The 24,933-nt window shown below is 43.0% G+C and overlaps 1 protein-coding gene and 1 long non-coding RNA gene across 5 annotated transcripts in view; one reads left to right on the top strand and one right to left on the bottom strand.

Annotated features, from left to right (window-relative positions):
- CLIC5 (chloride intracellular channel 5) overlaps positions 1-24,933 on the bottom strand; it is a 162,370-nt gene that overhangs the window by 117,628 nt on the left and 19,809 nt on the right. The window lies entirely within an intron of this gene.
- The window catches only part of LOC109271697 (uncharacterized), a 47,531-nt gene that overhangs the window by 14,617 nt on the left and 7,981 nt on the right, over positions 1-24,933 (top strand). For 2 of the 4 annotated variants that reach the window (XR_008423074.1, XR_008423071.1), the window contains one exon: positions 14,026-14,062. This is a non-coding gene — a long non-coding RNA (uncharacterized LOC109271697). Of the gene's footprint in view, positions 1-14,025; positions 14,063-21,389; positions 21,858-24,933 lie in introns of those variants that run through there. The other 2 variants (XR_008423073.1, XR_008423072.1) reach the window with 2 other exon arrangements.

Raw genomic sequence — 24,933 nt, 5'->3', positions numbered from 1 at the left:
GCCCATATTTTTGTTTAATTCCTTCATCATCCCCAATCCAATTAGTTACCAAGTCCCTACCCAAATCGCTCCACTTTTCATCCTTGTAAGCTGCAGCTGCATTGCTTCATGCCCAGATGGTCATAGAACATTCCTGACTGCATTCTGTCTTGGCCACCCACCGCGCTCCTCAAATTGACCTTCCGCCTGGCAGCCAGGGTGAGCCATCTACAATGCACGGCAGATCACCCAGCCCAGGCAAGAAACCCTTTGGCAGCTCAGCATGGATCACACTCCCTGGCATGATGTGACCTATCTGCCTATCGGGACTCCTCTGGCCTGAGGTGCCAGAGATTCTGGGAATCCTAATATGGTTTGCTTTCCTAAGTACACACCCTGCTGTCCCATACCTCCATGTCTTTGTTTCCATTATTTGACTTTCCTCGTGTTTCCTCACTCAGCTAACTCTCTCTCATCCTTAAAACCCACGCCTCAATAACATCCTATGCAAATCTCTACTCTTGCACTATTACTTTGAAATTATTTGTTTATGAATCTGCTGCCTTCTAGATTTAAGACCTTCAAGGACAGAAGACCCACTCATCCCTCCATTCATCACCTCTAACGTTGTAATTATCACTTTACACAGCCACAGCCCAACAGATCTTCTAGCTTTTTGAAAGGACTGGTGTTTCTTACGTGTGTTTCCCTGTGCCCAGCACAGAGCCAGACGCATAGAATGTGTCTAGATCTGCCTGTCTGTCTACAGTCACTCATTTGTTTGAGAAATAACTTAAGATCGTATTTCATTCCAGTCACTGTGCTTTGCTCCAGCTCTTAAGGTTTACACGCCGAACGATATACGCGGTGGTTTTTAATAAGCTGCTGGTTCTGATATCTTGAGTAAGCGGAAAAGGACTCCCTTGCTCTTCCCCCGCTCCGTGGATTTGCTCTCTGCGGCGCGTGACCATTTGCTGTTCGCCACAGATGCCACGGTGAAAATAAGAAAGCACAGTGTTTGGCAACACAAAAGTGAGCCTTGACTCCATGGTAAACGATAATGAACAGTTCATTCACAGGAACACAGGGATAAGAAGGATCTGAAAAAGCACACCGCTTAGCTACAAAACTGAAATTGTACCAATGGGATATTTTCTCACTATTTAATTGGTAAAACTTTTTAAGGACTCACGAAAAAAGTTGTGAGCAAATATGCCATACAAGTAGGGACCTTACATTGGTACAACCTTTTGGAGGTCAGCTATCTATCAAATTAAAAAAAAATTTTTTTTAACGTTTATTTATTTCTGAGAGAGAAAGAGAGACAGAGTGAAAGTAAGGGAGGGACAGAGAGAGAGGGAGGCACAGAATCTGAAGCAAGCCCCAGGCTCTGAGCTGTCAGCACAGAGCCCGACGTGGGGCTCGAACTCACAAACCGTGAGATCATGACCTGAGCCGAAGCCGGACGCTTAACTGACAGAGCCACCCAGGTGCCCCAGCTATCTGTCAAATTTAAAGACACAGTTGGGTCATACGAAGGCTCAACAGGCCCACTGATAAGAAACTCTTAAGTGAACAAAGGGTCAAAGGTGTTCACTGCATCATTGTTTGAAATAAGAAAAAACTAGGAGGGGACTAAATGTCCATCAGAAGATAGATTAGGTACGTTGGGTACATCCATATAATGAAGGATATCACAAAAAGAACATACATGGAGTTCTTTTCCATGACATGGAAAGATGTCAGGATATATTGTTAAATGAAAAAGAAAACAAATTATGGAAAAGTACATGGGTGTTTTCATTGTAAAATATATATAATCTTATATTATATATATTGTCTGGAAAGCTACACCTAAACTGTGAATAATGGTTATTTCGGAATAGTTGGATTAGGAGGGAGAACATTACAATTTTTACTTTTTACAATTTTTACTTTGTGCGTTTTTTTTTTTTTTTTTTTTTTTTTTTACCACAGGTGTCTTTTCTTTTCCTTTTTTTTTTAAATTAAAAAAAATTTTTTTTTTTAACGTTTATTTATTTTTGAGACAGAAAGAGGACAGAGTTTGAACGGGGGAGGGTCAGAGAGAGGGAGACACAGAATCGGAAGCAGGCTCCAGGCTCTGAGCTGTCAGCACAGAGCCCCGTCGGGCTCAAACTCACGGACCGTGAGATCATGACCTGAGCCGAAGTCGGCCGCTTAACCCACTGAGCCACCCAGGCGCCCCTTTTCTTTTCCTTTTTAAAAGTTTTATTTATTTTGAAAGAGAGACAAAAGGAGAGCAAGTGGGGTGGGGGGGGCAGAGAGAGGGAGATACAGAATCCCGAGCAGGCTCTGCACTGTTAGTGCAGAGCCCTACTTGGGGCTTGAACACACAAACCATGAGATCATGACCTGAGCAGAGCCCGAGACTCCTTGGATTCAGAACCCTCATCCCTTCGCCAAACTCTCACACTAGCAGATCTTACTTTCCTCTTGTCCGTTTATTATTTTTTTAAGCTTATTTATTTTTGAGAGAGTGGAGGAGGGGCAGAGGGAGAGGGGGAGACTGAGAATCCCAAGCAGGCTCTGCACTACCAGCACAGAGCCCGATGCAGGGTGTGAACCCACAAACCATGAGATCATGACCTGAGACAAAATCAAGAGTCAGATGCTTAACCGGCCGAGCCACCAGGCGCCCCATCCTCTTGTCCATTTAATAAACACACACCGAGACCTGCCTACTGCTGTTGTCCTCACATCTGCCCACAGAGAGGAACTTAGTGAGTCAGGCTGCAGTCATATCTGCATTTTAAAAGTGCATCCTAGGAGAAGGCCATTGATGACACAAAGACCAGCAGTCCCAAAGGGTATGGGACCAGAGGAGTTTCCTAGCACAGTCTGAACCAATCACTTAAGGAGCTTCTTAAAAACGCATCTATCTGGGCCCTTCCCACAGACACTGAATCTGAGGGTGGGGCCAGGAAACTGGGGGCCGGATACTTTCCTGTGGCTCTCCACAGCCTTTGTACCTTTAGTCTGCACACATCTGGGTGTCCTTGACAATATCAGGTTAGGAAAGTTAAGTTTTGATTCTGAAAGCTCCACAAAGACACCAAATAGAGAAGGGGGAAGAAATACCAAAGAGTGGAAGCCTAGCATCACTTTGCAAAATAAAATTTCTACCCATAGATGTGTTTATCTATAGATGATCTATGTCCGGGAAGAGTCTTTCCTGCTTTGCCCTTCCTGTGCTGACCATCATTGTAACCAGTAGATTGATCACCGCCAGGATATCTGTTTAATAAGAATGAAGCTTTATAAAAAATCGCCATTGATGCTTAAATGACATCTGCAGAGCCAGTTTTAACAAGAAGCAGAAAACATCACCATAAAAGCTATGTTAACACAAGGGGTTATTACTTTTTCAGGGTGACATTGACATGTTTGAGGAAGACCTAAGGTAAGATCCTACGACTTCTATTCACCACTTGCTAATATAACAGAAACCAACCAACCAACCAACCAACCAACCAAAGATGCTCTTTGAGATAATGCCAGAGTAGCTTCTCCCCATTACTGGAAGAGTCTAAAAATCTTAAAATACTGGAAGCTCAAATTTGTTCCTAGGGAGACCCTTCCTCTGTCCTGTGGGATCAGTCGTTCTTAAACGTGGCTGCATTTGGGGACTAAATGATGTCACTGGTCTGGGATGCAGCCTGGGCTCTGAAATTCTTTGTAAACTCCTCAGCTGATTCTCATGGGCAGCCAAAATTGAGATTGTTGCTTGTTAGAGAATTTTTTTAAAATGTTTCTTTATTTTGAGAGAGAGAGAGAGAGTATGAGCAGGGGAAGGGCAGAGAAAGAGGGAGAGAGAGAATCCCAGTCTCTGCACTGAGCTCAGACCCTGACATAGAGCTTGATCTCATGACCATGAGATCATGACTTGAGCCAAAATCAAGAGTCAGACCCTTAAACGACTGAGCCACCCAGGTGCCCCTAGAGATTCTTTTTAATCCCACAGATGTGAGGCAAGACCTACCCTCCGGGAAGCCCTGAGCCAGGAGATAATCCCAGTTCAGGTGCTTCAGGGTGAGACGTGTAACATGTTGTCTACGTATATATGGGTGATGGGAGTCCTTGCTTTGGACACTGCATCACATCTTCAACCCACCCCTGTTTTCTGCCTTACTTTGTGGGACAGCGCCCTGTGAGCCTGACACAGGCTAACCTCTCACCTCAAGGCCTGCACTTTCAACCTGGTGTCTCAGACCTTCTCAAAGCAAAAGGGGCCCCCAGCTGATGGAGGACAGAGCAGGCATTAACTGTGGGCTCAAACTGTGTCACGTGGGCATTAAAGGAGAGAGTACCTACTCAGGTTTGGAGAGCTGGATTACAATTGCTGGGTGGTGTTGAGCAAATCATCTAAGCTCTCCAAATCGTCAGTTTCCTTATTGACGAATAGAGCTACTAATACTTAATGTGAGCTCTTGTCCTCGGCATTCAATGACATAAAGAATGTGAAATTATTTGATTCGAAATAGGGGCTCAACACATTACACATTTTTACCCGTATCGTTTTACTTCATCCCAAATAACCCTGTAAAGTAATTAAGGTAGATGGTATCACCATCATCTTGTGGGGAAAAAATGCAGATCTCGAAAGTGTAAGTGACAAGCCTCACGGTTCAAAGAATATCAAGGGCAGGACCAGGCCAGGAATTCAGGTGTCTTGGCTCCTAATGGCCACCTCCTCCTCCCTATTTTATATTGTGCTGTGACCTCTTCCTCAAAAGACAGCAGAAATTTTCAAGTCTTTGACAAATATTAGAAGAAAAAAGAAGGGCGCCTGGGTGGCTCAGTCGGTGAAGTATCTGACTATGGCTCGGGTCATGATCTCACGGTTCGTGAGTTCAAGCCCTGTGTTGGGCTCTGTGCTGACATCGTGGAGCCTGCTTGGGATTCTGTCTCTCCCTCTCTCTCTCTGCCTCTCCCCCACTCCCTCACTCTCGCTCTCTCAAAATAAATAAACTTAAATAAAAAAGCCCACATAATTAGAACTCTATACATTTAAAAAAGAAAAAGAAGAAAAAAGAGCTAATGAAGCAGAAGATGTTTTCCTTTAAGCAAAAGGCACTTTGATAAAGGACAGGTGTAGCCATTTGTTTCAGAATGTATTGTTTACACAAGCGTGTTGTTTAATGGATACCTGGCAATCCTCCCATGCTTCAGTTCCTCTTAAATGACATAACTGCCTCAGCTCCCCTATCAATGCCTCCGTCTCTCCCACGAGTTAGATTTGCTTGCCTCTAGATGTTGAATGTCTCACAACTGCATTTGAAAACTCTGGTCTGGATCTGCATCGAGCTTGTGCACAAGCTGCCTCTATCCCGGGCTCTCACTGTGGCCATTTGGGCAGAAGTCACTGGCCATTTTGCATAGTTAGTCAAGTGACTTTTTAGACTGGGGCCCCAGGTGACCCAGGAGGGGCTGTGTCATAGCTGGGGTGGGTTTTCAATAACTTCCCCACTCATGGCCTTGCCTATGTCCTCCCTGTGTTCAAATGTTAAAGTCCTACCTTGCCAGGGAGACTTTTCTGACCCTCTCAACCTACAGTGATTTATTCCTTTTGAAACTTGCGGTCTCTTTTAGTTATCTCATTCGGGACTTACTTTAACTTTTTTCCAATTTATTTATTTGCATCCTGCTTTTTTAATCTTAAGCTGTGTTCTTTTATAAACCTGTCCTTTCTCTCTGTAAATCTTATCTCCTCAACTGCACCACCATGTCTTTGAGGTTAAGGACGATGTTTCATACTTTTTTCATTTGTTCCCAGGGCACAGACAGTGCTAGAATCATGCTTAGGAAGTATTTGTCAAGTAAATGAATGGGTGTTGAACAAACTCAGTGGCTTTGCAGAATATCAATTATTTTATTAGTGGAGTCCCAAGCGTTCAACCTTTATAAACCTTATGGGTTTTGCAGTATAACGGTTGTGAACGCTTGTTTTGAAAATAATACGGGAAATCTTAGTCTTGGGAATTCCTGCCTTCCAAATTCTCTGTCCGTCTCCTTACTCCAAAATTACAACTAAGACAATAACTGAGGTCTCCATAGTATATTCTATAAAAGCTGAAAAAACTGATTTTAAGGCTCTTCCAGAAGAACAAGCAGGAAAAAAATACCAAAAAAAATTATTTTCCATACTTAGTTTAACAACTCTTATTTAACCTCAGCTCTTGACATTAAAAAAATTTCAGAGATATAATTGATACATAACATTATGTTAGTTTCAGGTATACAGTATAATGATTCAATATTTGTATATCTCGTGAAGGTCTTAACATTTTTTACAGGTGCTACATTTTGTCTCTTTTGCTTCCCTCATGAATATTCAAGAAATGCCTCCATAAGAAGGTCATCACTGTCATTTAGGTTGGTGACTATTAATTATTTCTTCTTTTACTCACAACAGTACTAAGGACTTCTTTTGCAAATGGATATCCAAACCTTGATTTTGGCTCAAAAATCAAAAGCACCTGGGTGGCTCAGTTGGTTGAGCATCCGACTTCGGCTCAGGTCATGATCTCGCGGTCTGTGAGTCCCGCGTCGGTCTCTGTGCTGACAGCTCAGACCCTGGAACCTGCTTCGGATTCTGTCTCTCCCTCTCTCTCTGCCCCTCCCTCGCTCATGCCCTGTCTCTCTCTCTCTCTCTCTCTCTCAAAAATAAACATTAAAAAAAATTTGTTTTAAATAAAAAAAAATCAAAAGCACAATCTTTTGATCACAGTTTATACACTGAATGAGATAATTGGCAAGCTTGGAAGAACAAATTACTTCCGTTGTGTGTTGGGGCAGAAAAGGTGTGTGTGGGCACATAACCAGTGTTCTGTAAGAAATTAATGGAAGCAAAAAGGAATTAATAAATAAGCGGATAGACAGTCTAAGGAACTGCGCTGACATCCAAGGGCTTCCTTGGTTTGCTGAGCAGTTCTTGCCTATCCTGGGTGTGTAGCAGGGATGTGGTCATCCCTGGGTGGACAAAAGTACAGGGGACGTATAAGCGGAGAATCACAGGAAGGATGGGTATTTGGTTACCGATTCACCAAAAGGCAGGTCATTCCGTGGGTAGAAGACACTGAAATTGTATTGAGAAGATTAACCCAGTGACAAGGAGCCTCAGAGGCCGAGACCTGGGTCTTCAGACCCAGCTCAGGACCTATTGGGCTCATAGGGCTCACTAACTAATATTAGTTTTTCATTTGGCAAAGCTCATAGACCCAGCCTCTCAAGTACCTATTTTGTGATAGCAAACATCTTAATTCTAAGGTGAAAGGGACCTAGGAGCAAACCTGATCCAATGCCTTTATTTCTCCCTTTTCATATTGATAGATTTTTTTTTTAAAAAAATGGAGACCACGATGTTTTATCCACAGTTAGTGGATTGCATGGCTCAGTAATATTTGTTGAAGAAGTAAATGAATGGAGAACTCACCTACTTCTGCTATGACTGCAAAATCTAATCTCCAAGCTTAATAACCCTACCTTTCAGAGAGGCTCACCCAGGTGGGTCCTCAAAACCCCAAGATGCCATTAGTGCCTGGGGGCAGTGCTCTATTTCTGGAAGAAAGGGAGCAAACTTCTCAGGGGCCCATCTTTGCGATGATTTTGCCAACTTACACCCCAGTCTTGACTGCTACTCTCTGCTAAAGTCAGCACATAGGAGCCCCAGACAATGGAAAAGGAGAGAACTTGGAGAAAAGGAAGTTTAAGTGGCCTCAAAATCCCACTTCACATGACAGTTTTCCAGAAACTCAGCCCTAGCGTGCTCGTCCAAAGTTGGTTTACATTAATGGATATCCATGTGCTGGGAGACTCTGTTTTTCCCAGATTAGTTCGTCTGGAGGCCCTGCTTTTCTGAAACATTTTGGCTTTAAAGAACATGTCATTGTTTTTACTAATTTGGATGTTGCTTTTCAAGTGGCAGAAAAAATCGTTATGGTATCTGAACTGTTTATCTAAGATTTTGCAGTTACCGCAAAAACTGATGCATTGGAAAAGATAAATTCATTAAAATTACTTGTATCCCGATACTTAGGTGATGAATCACTTCATATTGCTGTAAAATCTATATACCCTTATGATAAAAATACCAATAACTGCTTAGATAATAATTTAGCTCCAAATAATAAAATGATTTGGAAAGGAAAAATAATACTATGAATAATGGGAAATTAAATCTTATTCATGAATGCAAAATCAAATATTCTTTTTTTAAAAATTTTTTTAACGTTTTTTATTTATTTTTGAGACAGAGAGAGACAGAGCATGAACAGGGGAGGGGCAGAGAGAGAGGGAGACACAGAATCGGAAGCAGGCTCCAGGCTCTGAGCCATCAGCCCAGAGCCCGATGCGGGGCTCGAACTCACGGACCGCGAGATCGTGACCTGAGCTGAAGTCGGACGCTCAACCGACCGAGCCACCCAGGTGCCCCCAAAATCGAACATTCTTAAAGTAACAAACTCTCTGTTCATATGATAACAATTAAAGTCTCCATAGTATGTTTTCTAAAATCTGATTTTAAGATTTCTCCAGAAAAACAAGCAGGAAAAAATAACCAAAAAGTTTTTCCAAAAGGATTAGTGAAAGATTTATTTTCTAGATTTTAAAACAAGTGACAATTACCAAAACTATGTGATATTAGATTAAAAGCAAGGAAGAAATGATGAGATAGAGTATATATTTTAAAAGTAAATTAAAACCATTATAAGAACTTACTACATGAAAAAAAATACAATGCAAGAAATAATCATAATTCAGTACGTGGGCACAATCGAATCACAGTACAGAGAATATATTAGATTCATACCTCATATCATATACTTATAATAAATTTTGGTCAAAACAAAATGATGAACATAAGAAAACTAGAAGAAAATAAGCATATTCTTTCCAACTAAAAAAGGGAGAAATACTTCTGATTCTCTAATGTTATAATTAGACATAAAATAGATGTTATAACATCCAAAAACCAAAAGAGCTTAAAAGATAAAATATAAGTGAGAAGGGGCACCTGGGTGGCTCAGTCGGTTGAGCATCTGACTCTTGATTTCAGCTCAGGTCATGATCCCAGGGTCCTGGGATTGAGCACCGCTTTGATCTCTCTTTCTCTCTGTCCCCCTCCCCCCCGCCCTTGCACTTGCTCCCTAAAATAAAAAAAATATGTGTGTGGGGGGGGAGGGGAAGAGTATATGTTATAAATGTTAAAGAAAAGTTTTACCATCGAAAAAAATCAGGAATTGATCTAATCATTTGAGGTCAATATTCAGCTTTCATGTAAAATGAGGTCATAGGAAGGTTTACACACAAGGAAATGTAGACAATAAATCACCATATGGAAAAACGCTCAGGCTGAATAGCAACTAAAGAGATGTAGACGAAAGAACTTTGAAAGACCACAGAACAGGGGCGCCTGGGTGGCTTGGTCGGTTGAGCGTCCGAGTTCGGCTCAGGTCATGATCTCACGGTCTGTGAGTTTGAGCCCCGCGTCAGGCTCTGTGCTGACCGCTCAGAGCCTGGAGCCTGTTTCAGATTCTGTGTCTCCCTCTCTCTCTGCCCCTCCCCTGTTCATGCTCTGTCTCTCTCTGTCTCAAAAATAAATAAATGATAAAAAAAAAATTAAAAAAAAAAGAAAAAAGAAAAAAGACCACAGAACGTCAATTAAAGTAAGTGCAGTCATTGGCGCTACAGAGAAAGGGCTTTGGAGTCTGACTAATACAGATACGGATCTCGGCTTTGCCATGGTCCAGCAGTATCCTTGACCAAAAGTCTTAATTTCTCAGCGTCAGTTTTGCAGTCGGCAACAAGGGGCCATTATACACCTAGAAGGGTTATTGTGAGCCCGGAACGATTAGTGTAAGTAAACACTCAGGACGAGATTTGGCACATACTGGATGTCTTCAATAATGGTGGTGGCATACAGTGACGATGGGGACGATGATGGTGACAATAGCTGATCACGGGGAAGGCGGCGGTTATAAAAGTAATGGTGGCGGTAGTGAGTGATGGAGATATGGGTGGCCGTTTTGCGGATGAGGGTGATCGTGATGTCAGTGACAGTGTTGTGGTGGCATTTTGAAGGTGATGGTGACAGTGGGGGTGGATGATGACGATGGGGATGGTATTGACGGTGAAGGTAGCTGATGACTAATGGTGCTGCTTTTGGTTGTCTGGGCAAAGGTAACGATAATGGGAGTGGTCATGATGTCAGGGGGCAGGGGTGGTGGCAGCGATGTGGTAAAAACACTCAAAATGATTAATGACGTTGCTTGGTAGATAAGTCAGCAAAACGGAATGCTAAAGATTCAATGCTATATGGACTTGTAATTTATCTTTTAACCTTCCCAGAAAGCAGCCTAGCAAGATACAGCAAGAGCCGATATATTGTGCACTTTGACACAGGAATTAAACCCTTGGGAATATGGATCGGAAAAAAAAATCCCTAAATTAAAATTGGTCTGGAAATGGTATAGCGATGCTATTTATAACTGGGAACAATCCAAAGCCTCAACAATAGGGAGGTGACTAAGCAAATCATGATACGTCAAGATAATGGAATAATATCATGTAGCTATTTAAAGTGAAACATGAGGAAATATGCATATGAAAAAAATTGTGTTAGAACAGCACAGAACTGTGTGTGGACAGTCAGTGTGTGTTTGTGTGCTTTTACCAAAGAACAGAAGAAATGATAAACACATGTGCATAGAGTTTTGTAAAGATTCAACCTGCATTCAGCTTTTTCCTTTTATATATATATACTTGCTTAATGGACCCTTAATTTTTTTTTTTTTTTAATTTTTTTTTTCAACGTTTTTTATTTATTTTTGGGACAGAGAGAGACAGAGCATGAACGGGGGAGGGGCAGAGAGAGAGAGGGAGACACAGAATCGGAAACAGGCTCCAGGCTCTGAGCCATCAGCCCAGAGCCTGACGCGGGGCTCGAACTCACGGACCGCGAGATCGTGACCTGGCTGAAGTCGGACGCTTAACCGACTGCGCCACCCAGGCGCCCCTGGACCCTTAATTTTTATGAAAGATTATGATGGAACTTGAAGCTATACCTCACTCCAAAGAGCTGACCCCTAACTGATCAATTCCAAGGTCAGCCATCTCCCATCCCCTCCTTGGGCCCCATTTACCACCCATCTTTTAGGGCTCCTCCCACCTCTCTGTGACTCATTTTGTCTCCGCAATGGTCAGGGAGAGCTTTCGGAACCAAAATAATGTTCTGTTTCAAAACGAAACACAGAGGTCCTAAAAAGCTTAGCGGCATCTATCTGAGTGTATATCTACGAATTTGAATGTGGGATCGATTTGTGGCTGTGTATGAAAGGCCCGGGAGTATTGATAAGCCGTAAACTTGGGGGTAGTTACTTGACCCCTCCGTGCCTCCATTTCTCCGGCTGTGAAAGGGAAAAAACAATGGTAATGAACTCATTGAGCTATTGCAAGGGTTAAATGAGATACTCCCCGCAAAACATGGCAGGATGCTTGATTCATAATGAGTTCATATTCATTGTTATTTACACTGAATATTAGCATTGCTCTTACTAGTCTAAGTACTCTTCCAGAAATTATCAAGAACTCTGGATTAAATATAAAAGTTCTGGGTTACCAGCTTCGTCATCTATACAATGGAGCATTAGATCAGGTAATTTGTGACATTCTGTTTCTCTGTTGTCTAGGAGACAATAATGCTCCTTTTTATTGATTTCTGCCTCATTTTTGGAAGGATAATAAACAACTCAAAAAATATAAACTTAAACGGACTTCCCCTCTGTTTAAATATTGGTTTAATAAAATACTAATGTTTATCTTGTTAAAATATTCTGAACCCTGTCTTAATTCTCTCAGTGGAAACATCAAAACGTTATCGTTTCTCCTGAAACACGTTACACTTATATTTGAAATACATAATACATAATACAAAAGCTCTCTGCTTTTTCAATAATTTCTTATTTGATTTGGGGTTCTGCACCTCCAAGTTTATTCTGGGGGTTTAATTTTCATTTTTGCTAGTTTTATTCCTTTGGGGTTTTGTAATTTTTCAAAACAAATTTATTTCAACCCATCAAGGTAGAAACAACATTGTGAGGTCTACTTAAGAAGTGAGGCAGATAAGAAAAAAAAAGAAAAAGAAAAAGAAAAAGACGCAAGACAAGTAATTGTAGGCCTTAGGAAATTCAGAACCCCCAGACCCTCCTCGGGGTGTTTTTCATCCTTACATCCTCAACACAGGCACGCCTCGGGAAAACCCTAGAGGGCGCTGTTTTCCTGCTTGTTACCACTTTTGCCTTGCCTTCTCGATGGGAAAATGGAAAGAAAAAGAGAGGAGTGAAGCAAATTCATCATACACAAAACACAAACCATCCAAGCCCGAGGGGGGTGAGGGTATGAAGACTCAGTGCCTCTTCACCGGGTGAGGATGCAGAAGCCCGGTGAGCTTGTCCAAGGTCACTCCGTCACTCCTTAGTGGCAGAGACAAAGCTAGAGTCCAGACCTCGGACCCAGACCTTTTCTCCACCACCTGCTCTTTCATTGGATAAAACACAGAATATCAAGTGGGAGGCCCAGACTAACACTTCTGGGCACACACTCTCCCTTGCTTACTAGTTCGTGTTTCCAAGGAGTATGGTCACTGACTGACAGGTAAGGGTATATTTAGGAGTGTAGAATTCACAGGGATTTTCAATAAGAAATTTTTGAAACCTCAGAGAGATCAGCTTATTTATTTCGAAGTATAAGTTTCATGTATTTCATGAGGAAATATAGCATTTCGATGTTTCCACTGAGAGAATTGAGACAATGTTCAAAATATTTTAGCAAGGTAAACATTAGTATTTTATTAATGCAATATTTAACATTTTTAAAAATAAAGTTAAAAAAAATTTTTTTTCTTTATTTACTCTTGAGAGTGAGACAAGGTGTGAGCAGGGGAGGAGCATAGAGAGAGGCAGACACAGAATCTGAAGCAGGCTGCAGGCTCCGAGCCGTCAGCACAGAGCCCGACGTGGGGCTCGAACTCATGAACCGTGACATCATGACCTGAGCTGAAGTTGGATGCTCAATCGACTGAGCCACCCAGGGGCCCCTAAAAATAAAGTCTGGAGGGGAGGTCCACTCTCTACCTAGGCCACTCATGAATTATACTGAATAACTGCCTTATTAGCCCCAACCAGTTGCTACTGGATGGGATGGTGATGCTATTATTGATGATGATGATGATGATGATGATGATGGCTTACATTTATTGAGTACTTTCTGTGTGCCAGGTACTGTGCTAGGTGGTTTGTATCCATTGGCTCATTTACCCCTCACAATCGCCTTATAAGGCATGTACTATGAGGAGAGTGAGAATTAGGAGTTTTAAGTAGCTAGCCTAGAATCATACATGTGGCAGGCAAATAATTGGACCGTAAAAATAGACCAGGGGTTTCATTTGTTTATCTGCCATGTTCTCAGATACCTGCGACTCTAGAAAATGCAATCGAGATGAATTAAGAGAGAGGGGCACCTCGGTGGCTCAGTCGGTTAAGCATCCGACTCTTGGTATTGCCTCAGGTCATGATCTCACGGTTCATGGGACGGAGCCCCACACTGGGGCTGTCAGTGCAGAGCCTGGTTGACATTCTCCCCTTCCTTCTCTCTCTCTCTCTTTCTCTCTCCCCCTCTCCTCCTCTCTCTCTCTCTCTCTAAAAAAATTAAATACACTTAAAAAAAAAAAGATGGATTCAGAGAGAGAAAGACTTGAGGTAGTGGAGGTGTGGCAGTTAGACTAATTTTCTATCTTTTGTGCTGCCGAATCGAATAAGGCAAAGTCCTAATGTGCCTGGTTCATGTTCTAGTTACGAAGAGAAGACGGGAGAGTTGCTTCACAGTTGGAGGTAGCACTTAGAAGAGGTTGAGGTTAGGACCCACATCAAGGACAGGTCAGAAGAAACACATCTGAACCATGGAGAGGAGGAAGAGAGAAATGCCCTTCAACTGTGTTTCCTTTTCTTCCAGAGGCCAGTTCCCTCACCTGTTGGCACACGGCACCAAGGTAAGGCAGAAAAGCTCTCTGTATATAACTTGCATTGGGCGTCCTAATTTGTCACTGCAGGCTCAGAGGGAATGACCGTCCATCCTTCAGTTCCTAGATTCATGGGGTTGGCAAAGCTAAATAAGGCACACTGCCTGCTTTGATATGCTTGTGTTGGAGTTGAGAGAAAAGGCATCCCCATCTAGAATCTGGGGGGAAAATCATGCTTGATGTCTATAATGAGTGTTGCCCAAATCAAAAGCAGGCATAAGTACAGTAAATTGTCATCCCTGGAATGCCACTTAGGGCTTCTTTCCTTGCAAAACGTCAGGGGTTCTTTCCTTATAAAACTTTTGGGGACTGAAGTTTGGTAAGGAATTCCTTGTTGTAGTTGAAGCCTTTTTGATTAATAAAAAAAAGCAAATATCCTGATAAAAAATAACCACCTCAAACCATATTTATGCCTTGACATGACTGTACTTGCCAGATATTTTTCCAAGAGTAATGCTGGAAGAAGGTGTGCAAAGAGGGGCGCCTGGGTGGCTCAGTCAGTTAAGTGTCTGACTTCGGCTCAGGTCATGATCTCGTGGTCAGTGAGTTCGAGCCCCACGTCGGGCTCTGTGCTGACAGTTCAGAGCCTGGATCCTGCTTTGGATTCTGTGTACCACCACCACCCCCCCCACTCCTCCCCCACTCGTGCTCTGTCTCTCAAAAATAAATAAATGTTAAAAAAAATTTTTTTAAATAATAATAAAAAAAGAAGGTGTGCAAAGAGAAGGCAAGGGAGGAGAGACAGGAGGCAGTACAGGGAAACTGCAGATTTTACCTGCATCATCACTGTGTTCAAGAGTAAGCCTCCCAGAGGCGCCTGGGTGGCTCAGTCTGTTAAGCGGCAACTTCGGCTCAGGTCACGATCTCGCAGTTTGTGAGTTTGAGCCCCGCATTGGGCTCTGTGCTGGCAGCTCAGAGCCTGGAGCCTGCTTCTGATTCTGTGTCTCCCTCACTCTGTCCCTCCCCACTCATGCTCCCCCCACCCCCCTAAATAAGTAGACATTAAAAAAAAAATTTTTTTAAAGAGTAAGCCTCTCCAGGAATTTACATACATTTGGAAATTTTATGCTGCGGCTCTGAATTCTTTTGCTTTCGTTATCATCATAAACTTTCACAGCACGGGTAAAATGTAAATGGAGACTTGGTCATCTTTTGCCTCACATACGGAGAACAGACCTATTTGCCAGTGCTAGGGGTCTAGATTTCTTCAAGGGAGGCTGGCTGAGAATGCTTTGGGGGAACTTGATTCTTTCATTGAACAGTCATCTATTTCTCTCGCGTGGTTTGTCTCTGGGGGCCATAAAGTTATTCAAGGTGTAAAAACGCAGCTCCAGGGATTCCTAGGATTACAGCACAATTAATGAAAGCTGCCATCTAAATTTGATCCTACTGAAGTCAAAGAAAGTGGGAAATCAGCAGCTTGAATCCACAATACAACTTGAAAAATCACTGACGATGAAAACCGCATTCAAAACTCTCTCATAAGTCATCAGGGTTGAAGGAATTTATCGGCTGCGTTCGAGCGCTCCATTCTTGGGCACGCTGCTTCCCCAGAACCCTGCTGACACCTAGCCCCACTTTCCATAAATAAATAATTCTTCATTTGCTGACCTGGAGCCATGAGCACGCAGCCCCTCCACCCCTGCTCTCCTCTGAGAGTAAAATGCCCTCTTGCATTTTTAATGCAACTCCCAAGACTGTGTGTCAAGTTTCCACAAAGTTTGCCAGAAGAATTAGCTGCCCCCTTTTAAGAGGCAAGAGGTCAGAAAATAAACCTTTTTTTTTTAATGACAGCGTTTGAAAAATTAAGAAAACGAAACACTTGATCCAGCGTACTGCATTTCACATTTTTGCAAAGATTGGTTTCTATAATTTTACCATCTGGCCCAACACAGTGAAATTTACTTTATTGGATACAATAACAACCAAGTTATTATTATTTTTCTTGCTTCCTTCCCTTCCTTCCGCTGCAGATGTGGGAAGCATGAGTCACACTGGACTGACTCAGAGGAAGTATGACTTCACGAAATACTCACAGAGTCGGGGACTTGGGGGGCTCATCCTCCACAGTGCTGGGAACCAAGAAAACATTGGCCTTCTGGGCAACCATTTCTCGATTTCAGGATCTCTTGTGGAGATTTACTTAATGTCAGTAGGTCTGTTCACTGTTTCTACAACTAGGCACCCGAACTAAAGCACTAAGCCAGATAAAAATGTATTTAATTATTATTCAAATCCAAGGTAGGGGCACCTGGCTGGCTCAGTTGGTAGAACATGTGACTCTTGACCTCAGGGTCATGAGTTCAAGCCCCACTTTGACCGTGGAGACTACTTGAAACACACACACACACACACACACACACACACATCCAAGTTTATTTTATTTTCTTTATAAAACCTGTATCTAATTTTTTGTATTGATGCGTTGAAACTAGTGTTAAACAGTTAGACATACTTAAAGAAGAAAAAAATGACAAACACTTGTAAGATGACTATGCAAACATAGACCCCTTATTAAGAGTTTGTTATATCTCCTCCCTATTTGTGTTCTACCCAGGTTTTTATCTTTCATATCTTACAAAATTGAAATTATATTCTATTACCAGTTGGTATTCATCAAGGTACCGCAGTCTTCCACATCTAATTCTTCTCTCCTGATACACAGTATCCACAAAATTTCGAACATGCCCTGGTCCTTAGAAGCCCTGGATAAATGATGCCCAATGGATATACATATTTGCTATTATTGCTTTACAAATACAAGTTTCAACAATCACTCTAACTGTGTACAGGCAGGTGTAGACACTTTGGGGGAGGTAGGTGGGAGTGGGGGTTAGGGTGGGAGCCGAGGGGAGGGTGCCAGAATTATTCCTTAGTTTCCTGAACCATCTTCTCCACTAGGATTTCAAGAAAACCACAGTTTGCTTTAGAGGTAAAGAAACAAAGTGGACTTGGCTTCCATGGATGAATCTGGGCTCCTTTACCTGTGTGTACCAATTTCCTTAACTCTGATATGTCATTTTGCCCATTGGGACTTTAATTCCCTCCACTGTGCAATGAAAATAATCTCTAAGGTTACTTTCTCCTCCGATATCCTCCGTTGCTATCTTGTCTGCCTCACCTGAAGATCTCCCTAGTTAAAGTAAACTTATCAGCGAGACCAGCTCATCAACTCTACCTCAATGGAAACAAAAGAAACATGATGAAGGTTTAGCACGTTTGCTCCCAAACAACCCGACTGCTCACTAATGGCACTAAGAAGGTAGCGAAGGTCAAAAGCCTCTTTAATGTCTGATCACCTGGTGTTCCTGTCCTGGAAGCAGACCCTCTACTTGAGCCTGCGTGGTCACCAGTGTGGTCCCCAGAGACCTCATTTCTTACCTGAACACTGATTTTTCCCTTCCAGTTGGGTGTATACCCCATGCTGATTTTTTACAAAGGTGTTTTTTTTTTTTTTTTTAATGTTTATTTATCTTTGAGACAGAGAGAGACAGAGCATGAACGGGGGAGGGTCACAGAGAGAAGGAGACACAGAATCTGAAACAGGCTCCAGGCTCTGAGCTGTCAGCACAGAGCCCGACGCGGGGCTCGAACCCACGAACCGTGAGATCATGACCTGAGCCGAAGTCGGACGCTTAACCGACTGAGCCACCCAGGCGCTCCTACAAAGGTGCTTTGAAACACAGTCCATTTAGAGTAGTGGCAGTGTCCTTCTGTTATCAGTGGCTTCCTTAAATGGAAGCATGTGGCAGTGAAGTCTAACACACAGGAGGTGGGTGTTCCTGACAGATATCACAGAGCCTGGTGCCCTTCCTTACCGCATGCCCAGAGGAAGTGTGGAGTCCGGGATGGCTCAGCCTTCATGGGTAAGACTGTTGAAAGGTCAGGACTGACCAATCTGTGTCTAAATACCCAATTGGTATAGGAAGTTGCTTGGAACCAACCCTCTGACCTAACCCAAGCAGGATTGATTGTGACATTAATAAACCTCAAGATCCTTGATCCCCTCCCTTGCACTGGTTCCTTCCAAGGTTTAGAGAATAACCTATGATAGACTTCACGTAATCATTTGTTTTTGTCAAACTTGCAATCAAGAGATATTCAAGCAGCAATTAGTTAGGACTAGTGTCTCCTTCCACTGCAACCTCACCTCCATCATATTTTCTTTAGTATAAGATTATATTGGGAGTGCCTGGGTGGCTCAGTTGGTTAAGTGTCTGACTCTTGATTTCAGCTCAGGTCATGAGATTGAGCCCCATGTTGGGATCCGAGTTGCATGGAGCCTGCTTAAGATTCTCTCCCTCCTTCTCCCTCTGCCCCTTCCTGCTCTCTCTCTTTCTTTCTCTCAATTTCTCTCTCTCACTCTCTCTCTCTCATATATATATATATATATATATATATATATATATATATATATTTTAAAAAGATTATATTGGAGTGGCCTTGGGCATTTTGGGGACTTCACAAAATGGCAAGTTCAATTGAAGAATGTATTTAGTTTGGGTTCAGTGGGATATATTTGTGTGGTTCTAAGTCATTTCTGGTAGTAATGATGTTATTGTTAGATGTCCTCATGAAGGACTGATTTCTGTTAATAATCTTGCCATCCATTGTGCTGACCTAAAGGAGCAAGGTCAGGGGTCTAGTGCAATATAAATATGTCCCACGGCACTAGGCACTAGACGTATGTGTATCAAAGAGGAGAGTCAAGGTTTGAAATATAGGTAACCAGAAGCTAGTCTGTAGAGAATTCTCCCAGTTAGCAGATATGGAAAACTGCAAGCAGAGGGTTTGGTTCTTACCAATGCTTATTCAAAACAGAAGTTCTCTCCTATCAGAAGTATACTCAGCCATGCAGCATATACAGTAACAAAGGCACTGTACGTTTTTAAGGGGAAGTACCCCAAATACACTTTATATATTTATAGTTTATCAACTTGTAGTAGTTCTATAAGTAATTACATTTTTGTGACCCCCAATTCTAAAAATCAAACAGTGATAATTGCATTAGTGAAGAAATTATCTTTCTCCTGTCTTATCAAAAAGTATATTACAAGATTGTTGTAAAATGGAGAAACGATCAGAGTGTATGTAGTCCAAAAAACGCAGGGGGAGAAAGTATTGGAGAAGGGTGGTAGGTACTTAATAAAACAGTAAGTCACTTTTCTGGATTTCTGATATTTGTGGTATTTGACAGCTTTTAAAAAAAATTTTTTTTAATGTTTATTTATTTTTGAGGCAGAGAGAGACAGAGCATGAACGGGGGAGGGGCGGAGAGAGAGGGAGACACAGAATCTGAAGCAGGCTCCAGGCTCTGAGCTGTCAGCACAGAGCCCGACGTGGGGCTCGAACTCACGGACCGTGAGATCATGACCTGAGCCGAAGTCGGACGCTCAACCCACTGAGCCACCCAGGCGCCCCCTTGACAGTTTTTTTAAGTTGGTAATTAGATTCGTTTTCTCACTGCAAATGAATATTCGCTTCCGTGTCTAATGTTATATTCATAATTGTATAACCGTTTGTTAGGAAGGCTCCTTGATTGCCCCAGCCCGGGAAACCTAGATCCACCCCTGCCCTTCACCTAACCCTTGCCACAAGCATATTTTCGTACTCTGCCTCTTCTCCACCCTCCCAAGTTCAAATGGCCTCTCTGTGGGCTCCTTGGCCTCCCATCTGGCTTACATCTCCTTCCCAGACTCTTTGCCTCCTTATTCCAAATTCCATCTTTGCTGCTACCTGCTGTCCCCCACTCAGCTCTGCTCACCCTCAGCTCTGTTTTTCCAGTCCAAGTCCTGGAACCTAAACACAGGACAGAGCCCTCCCCCCCCTCACCCCCCTCCCCTCCTGCTCCCCTCCTTGCTTGGAAAAGGAGTTCAGGCTGGCAGTGGGGACAGCTTGGAAGAGTCTAACCTACTCCTTGATCAGGTGCTCTATGCCTCTCGGGGGAAGAACGGGCAGAGAGCCTGAAATGCTCAGTCGGTCACACCATGGTGGCTTAGCCATAGGGATTCACGCTCTAGACCATCACAACAGCAGGGAAAATGAGCTCTCCTCACCTGGTAGAGGGCATACATAATCTGAGAATTCAAATTTGCGAATTTAAAACTCAGAGTGGGCAGAGACAAGGGAGGAAAACAAAGAAGGCTGCTGTTCAAAAGCACTTTCCTAAAGGCCTCCTGTATCAATAACTCTGCAACCCCTAGGGAAAGGTAGGTTTGGTACAGGTTAGCCGGCTACACTCTTGCTGTTTTGCTTTGCAAATGCAGGCTGAGAAGGCTTAGAGGCTTAGAGGCTGCTCCACCGGAAAATCTTTGGAGGCTAAACCTGGGCCATCTCACTCACAGTCATCTTGCCACCCTTTCCCCATCCTGGGGAGATACACTTTTGTCATCTTTCAAACAATGATGTCTTAAACCTATGGCCAAGCATAACATCTCCCTCGGAGTTGTGACAATGATAAGCAAACAAATGTTACAAATGCCCAAAAGTATTCCTGTGGCTAAATCTTACCTATGCTTCTACAAGAACTTACTCCTCCCTCCTTCCCTGCCTCCCTCCTTCCCTCCCTTCTTCCTTCTCTCTCGTTTCTTTTTTCATTTCTAGCAGGCGGGGGACGTTGGGTAACAGAAGACAATGAGATTCCCCCAACTATTGAATTATCTTCAGAGAGAAGGACTTTAAGTGCACTCATATATCAAGTAGAACAATACACAGTTAAAAATCTGGGCTTTGGAGGCCAACAGACACAGGTATGAGTCCTAGTTTCAATAGAACCTTCAGGTCCAGGCAAAAGCCATCAAGCTGGTTCTAGGAACGAGAAGAAATTTCAACAAGTGGCAAAGCATTGGGTTGGCTAAATCATCTCAGGGGCAAAACTATAGATTTCATATAGACTCAAATTGTCTCTTCTTTGTCATAAAAGTAATTTTTTTAAGATTTATTTATTTTTGAGAGAGAGAGAGTGAGAGCGTGCAAATGGGGGAGGGGCACGGAGAGAGGGGGACAGAGGATCCCAAGTGGGCTCTGTGCTGACAGCAGAGAGCCCAGTCTGGGGCTCAAACTCACAAACCGCAAGATCATGACCTGAGCCAAAATTGGATGCTCAACCAACTGAGCCACCCAGGTGCCCCTGTCATCAAATTAGTTTTTGATGTGCTGTGTTAATAGCCTCAGTCAGAAAGTTTAGGACACATGGATTCCACTGTATGGAAGGTTATAGTTACTATTTCCAAAATGTTGAGACATGCTGGTTTATACAAGTTCAAGTTTTCTTGACTGATTTCTTTGCTCCTTTCAGAGGCCAATGTGTGCTGCGAATCTGTAAGAGGAGGAAATCGTGGGTAATTTTTCTCAAAGTTCTTTAGCCATAGGATCCATTTTTTGTGGAGTATGTCAAGGAAACAGTGTTCTGTGGGGTATGGCTTTTGGAAATAATCACCAGTCTTAGGAGATTGCACCATGGCTATTGACTGTATGTATCCTCAACAGCAAACCATTTTTGAGCCACATGGATGTGAGCAGGCTGGTTTTTTAGTTGCCCCTTGATCCCTGTCTACATCCCTCTGGATCCCTGTGAGTCACCGGGACCATATCCCTATGCAGAGCCACCAAAGCTCATCTACTCAACTGAAGATAACTGTCCTCACATTGTGGACTACTGCAGAGTGGTCTAACTGGCCCTTGTGCTGTTGAATGCTCTGTGCTCTGGCCCTAGTTCTTTGGTTAAATCGAATTGTCTAACATAAATAAAATGGGGAGATGTTTTAAAAAAAGATCTTCTAAGAGATGGAAGCCAAGAGAGTATGCCATCGGTCCAAACTCCAAATAAACTTGGCATCCTGAGATATTCAACCGCATCGTGTCATTACTCCTGCTAATGGGAGACAGTGCCCACTAATTGCCAAGATTGAATCATTCCATCTGAGGGCAGAGTTACTAACAGAGGCCAGACCAATTTACTGCTCTATAAATTTTAGAAATGAAAATACTGATAGATGCATCAACCTTCCAAACACAAGGATAATATTTCAATAGTAAGTAAATATTGTTGCCAGGAAAATGGGTGTTTTCTACTTCCTCGCCATGAAAGGAATGTACGGGCTCTGAGGCACTTTGGCTTAGGTGGCAGCCAATATATTTCAGGCAGAATGCCCTCTCCTAGTAGGTCCCCCTTTCTCTTAAAGCTTTTAAGCTCAAAAACTGTCTTTGACATTTGCAACAGATTCTTCCACTTGCATCTGTATATAGATCCCAAAGTATTCTAAAAATAACCAAAAAGAAGAAGTAGGAAAAGAGTGACAGCCTCCCTAAATCATACATATTATATATGCATATAAAAATCAGAAGTCTATACAGTAAAACCTTGGTTTGCTAGCATAATTCGCTCCAGAAACGTGCTTGTAATCCAAAGCCCTTGTATATCAAAGTGAATTTCAAGAACCATCGGCTCAGTTGTGATTCTGTGATGTCGCATACGACTCGCATTGTAAGACGTCTCTCGTTTATGGAGTTAAAATTTATTAGAAACGTTTGCTCGTCTTGTGAAACACTCACAGAACAAGTTACTCGCATTCCGAGGTTTTACTGTATTTTATATCTGTATATAAAAGCGCGCGCGCGCGCGTGTGTGTGTGTGTGTGTGTGTGTGTGTGTGTGTGTGTAATATACATAATCTCATTGAGGCGTCTTTGAGATGAAGAGGTAGAATTTCTGAAAATGGCAGATACCAACTACCCAAAACGTTTCTGTCTCAGCTATGAACAGAGGCTCTTTCTCTGAACTCCTAGAACACTTCACTGAACAACCTATTCAGTAATTGTCACCTCTGCACTAGTGATGGCTGTGCATCCTCTGAGCACTTGCGAGCTTCTTCCGCGTTGAAACCATGCTCCAGCCCCTTGACGGCATGGCAAACCCATGCTGGAGGCTCAGTCGGTGTTTGTGGGACTGAGTTATTTCAGACCTGCTTGCTAGCTCTGCCTCTACCATTATATCAGTATGACTGGGGACGAATTATTGGGTTAGGGTTTCTCTCCTTTTTTTCTAAGTGCTCCTCCCTGTGACCCGTGGCTGGGGACATCTATAAATGTAGGGCGATGGGGTAACCAGCCACGTGATATGCTTAGAGAATGCTCGAATGGCTTTCCCTTTCATGCTGTAACTCCTGTGACATGTCAGCTGAATCTCACAACAGCAATCCCTTGTATTTGGTTAGTGTTTTACATTTTACACAATACTGTCTCCTATATTTTCTTTGGATACCCACGGTTACCTTACCAAGTAGGAAGAGTATATATTATTCTTACATCAGAGATATGGAAATTGGGACTCAGGTACATTCATTTGACTAGTAGCACTCGGTTAGCTATGAATTCAGCCTATGTTTTCTTTCCACTATAGTCACTCTCTGAGCTTAGGCATCCGGGCTGTGAAGTGCGTCTATTCTTTGGGTGGGGTGAGGCGGTATTTAGGACCCATATGTTCGGCCTCTTTCTGCACAAGCATTCAGTAAACGTGGTTAACGTCTCACACATCCAGGTCCCAGGGCTAACGTGATACCAGAAAGTAATCCAGTATTTTCCACCATGTACTTCATGAAAGACTAGCATGATGAGATTTCCCTGAAAAAAAGAAAATCTTGCAGTCAAACCAATTATGTTATGTTTATATTCAGGACCCTTTGTGCATGAAGTATTACTGGCAGATTTCTGCCCACAGACCCTCCTGAGACCCTCCTGCTGAGAAGCAATATATGAAAGTATGAAGAAGACAAATTCTCACAAGAATAAAGAAAATGGACAAAGTCACTAACAGACAAGGAATGTAGACAAACTTGTGGAGGAGAGAAGGCAGCTAGGAGCATGCCAACGGGCGATAGGGGACACAGAAAGCTATTGCCCAGAATAAATCCCAAGGGGGCTACAGAGGAGGTGGGGACCATGCTTCCTGCCAGGACCCTGGAGAAACATGGCCAGTGGGTGGGAAGCACAATGTGGGGTTCAAGTGGGGTGACTCATTCAAAGTCTGTCTTGGAACAACTACACTGGATGACAGCCAAATGCCTCCCCCAGCTGGAGGTGACATTTACCTCCAGGCTCTAAATGGAAGGTTCTTCTCAGGAAGCCGTCTGATGAGCAGGGGGAGAGCTCAAGCTTCACGGTATGGGCATGGCAGCACCGGGGTAAAGCCTTGCTCACTCTGGCATTTGGAAATCCGCTCCCTTCCTGCTCATCCTGAAGTGAGGGTGGTTGATTTGACTTCCTCTGTCTCTCTGCCTTCATAAGGTGGCATGGGAACCTTTGACAAAGGACCAATTAGAAAATAAGGCCAGAATTATTAGGAATTAAAAATGTATCTGCTGGCGCACCTGGGTGGCTTAGTCAGTTAAGCGGCCGACTTGAGTTCAGGTCGTGTTCTCGCGGTTGGTGAGTGCGAGCCCCACATCGGACTCTGTACTAACAGCTCAGAGCCTGTAGCCTGCTTCCGATTCTCTCTGTCTCTCTCTCTCTCTCTCAAAAATAGTAAAATATAAAAAATTTAAAAAAAAACGTACCTGCCAAAAATAAAAAATCAAATAGAGCTGCAAAATAAAGAAAATCTTTCAGAACATAGAGGAAAACAGAGAGAGACAGATGATATGAGAGAAATAACAAGAAACAGAGGCCAAACCCAGAAGGGACAACGTCCAACTAATGGGAGTTACGGAAGGTTTGGAAAATACAGACAGCAGGGCCCTGCCTGATACACCACACACTCGGTACGGCCATTCCTGTGCCAGACCCCAGACAGGCAAAGCCCCTGCCCCTGGAGCTGGCCAGCATCCTAGCAGCACAGGCAAAAAC

This window comes from Panthera pardus, unplaced genomic scaffold (assembly GCF_024362965.1).
Source record: "Panthera pardus isolate Hobbes unplaced genomic scaffold, ASM2436296v1 HiC_scaffold_17, whole genome shotgun sequence".
In the NCBI taxonomy this organism is placed as follows: domain Eukaryota; kingdom Metazoa; phylum Chordata; class Mammalia; order Carnivora; family Felidae; genus Panthera; species Panthera pardus.
This window is presented reverse-complemented; position numbering and strand designations above follow the sequence as displayed.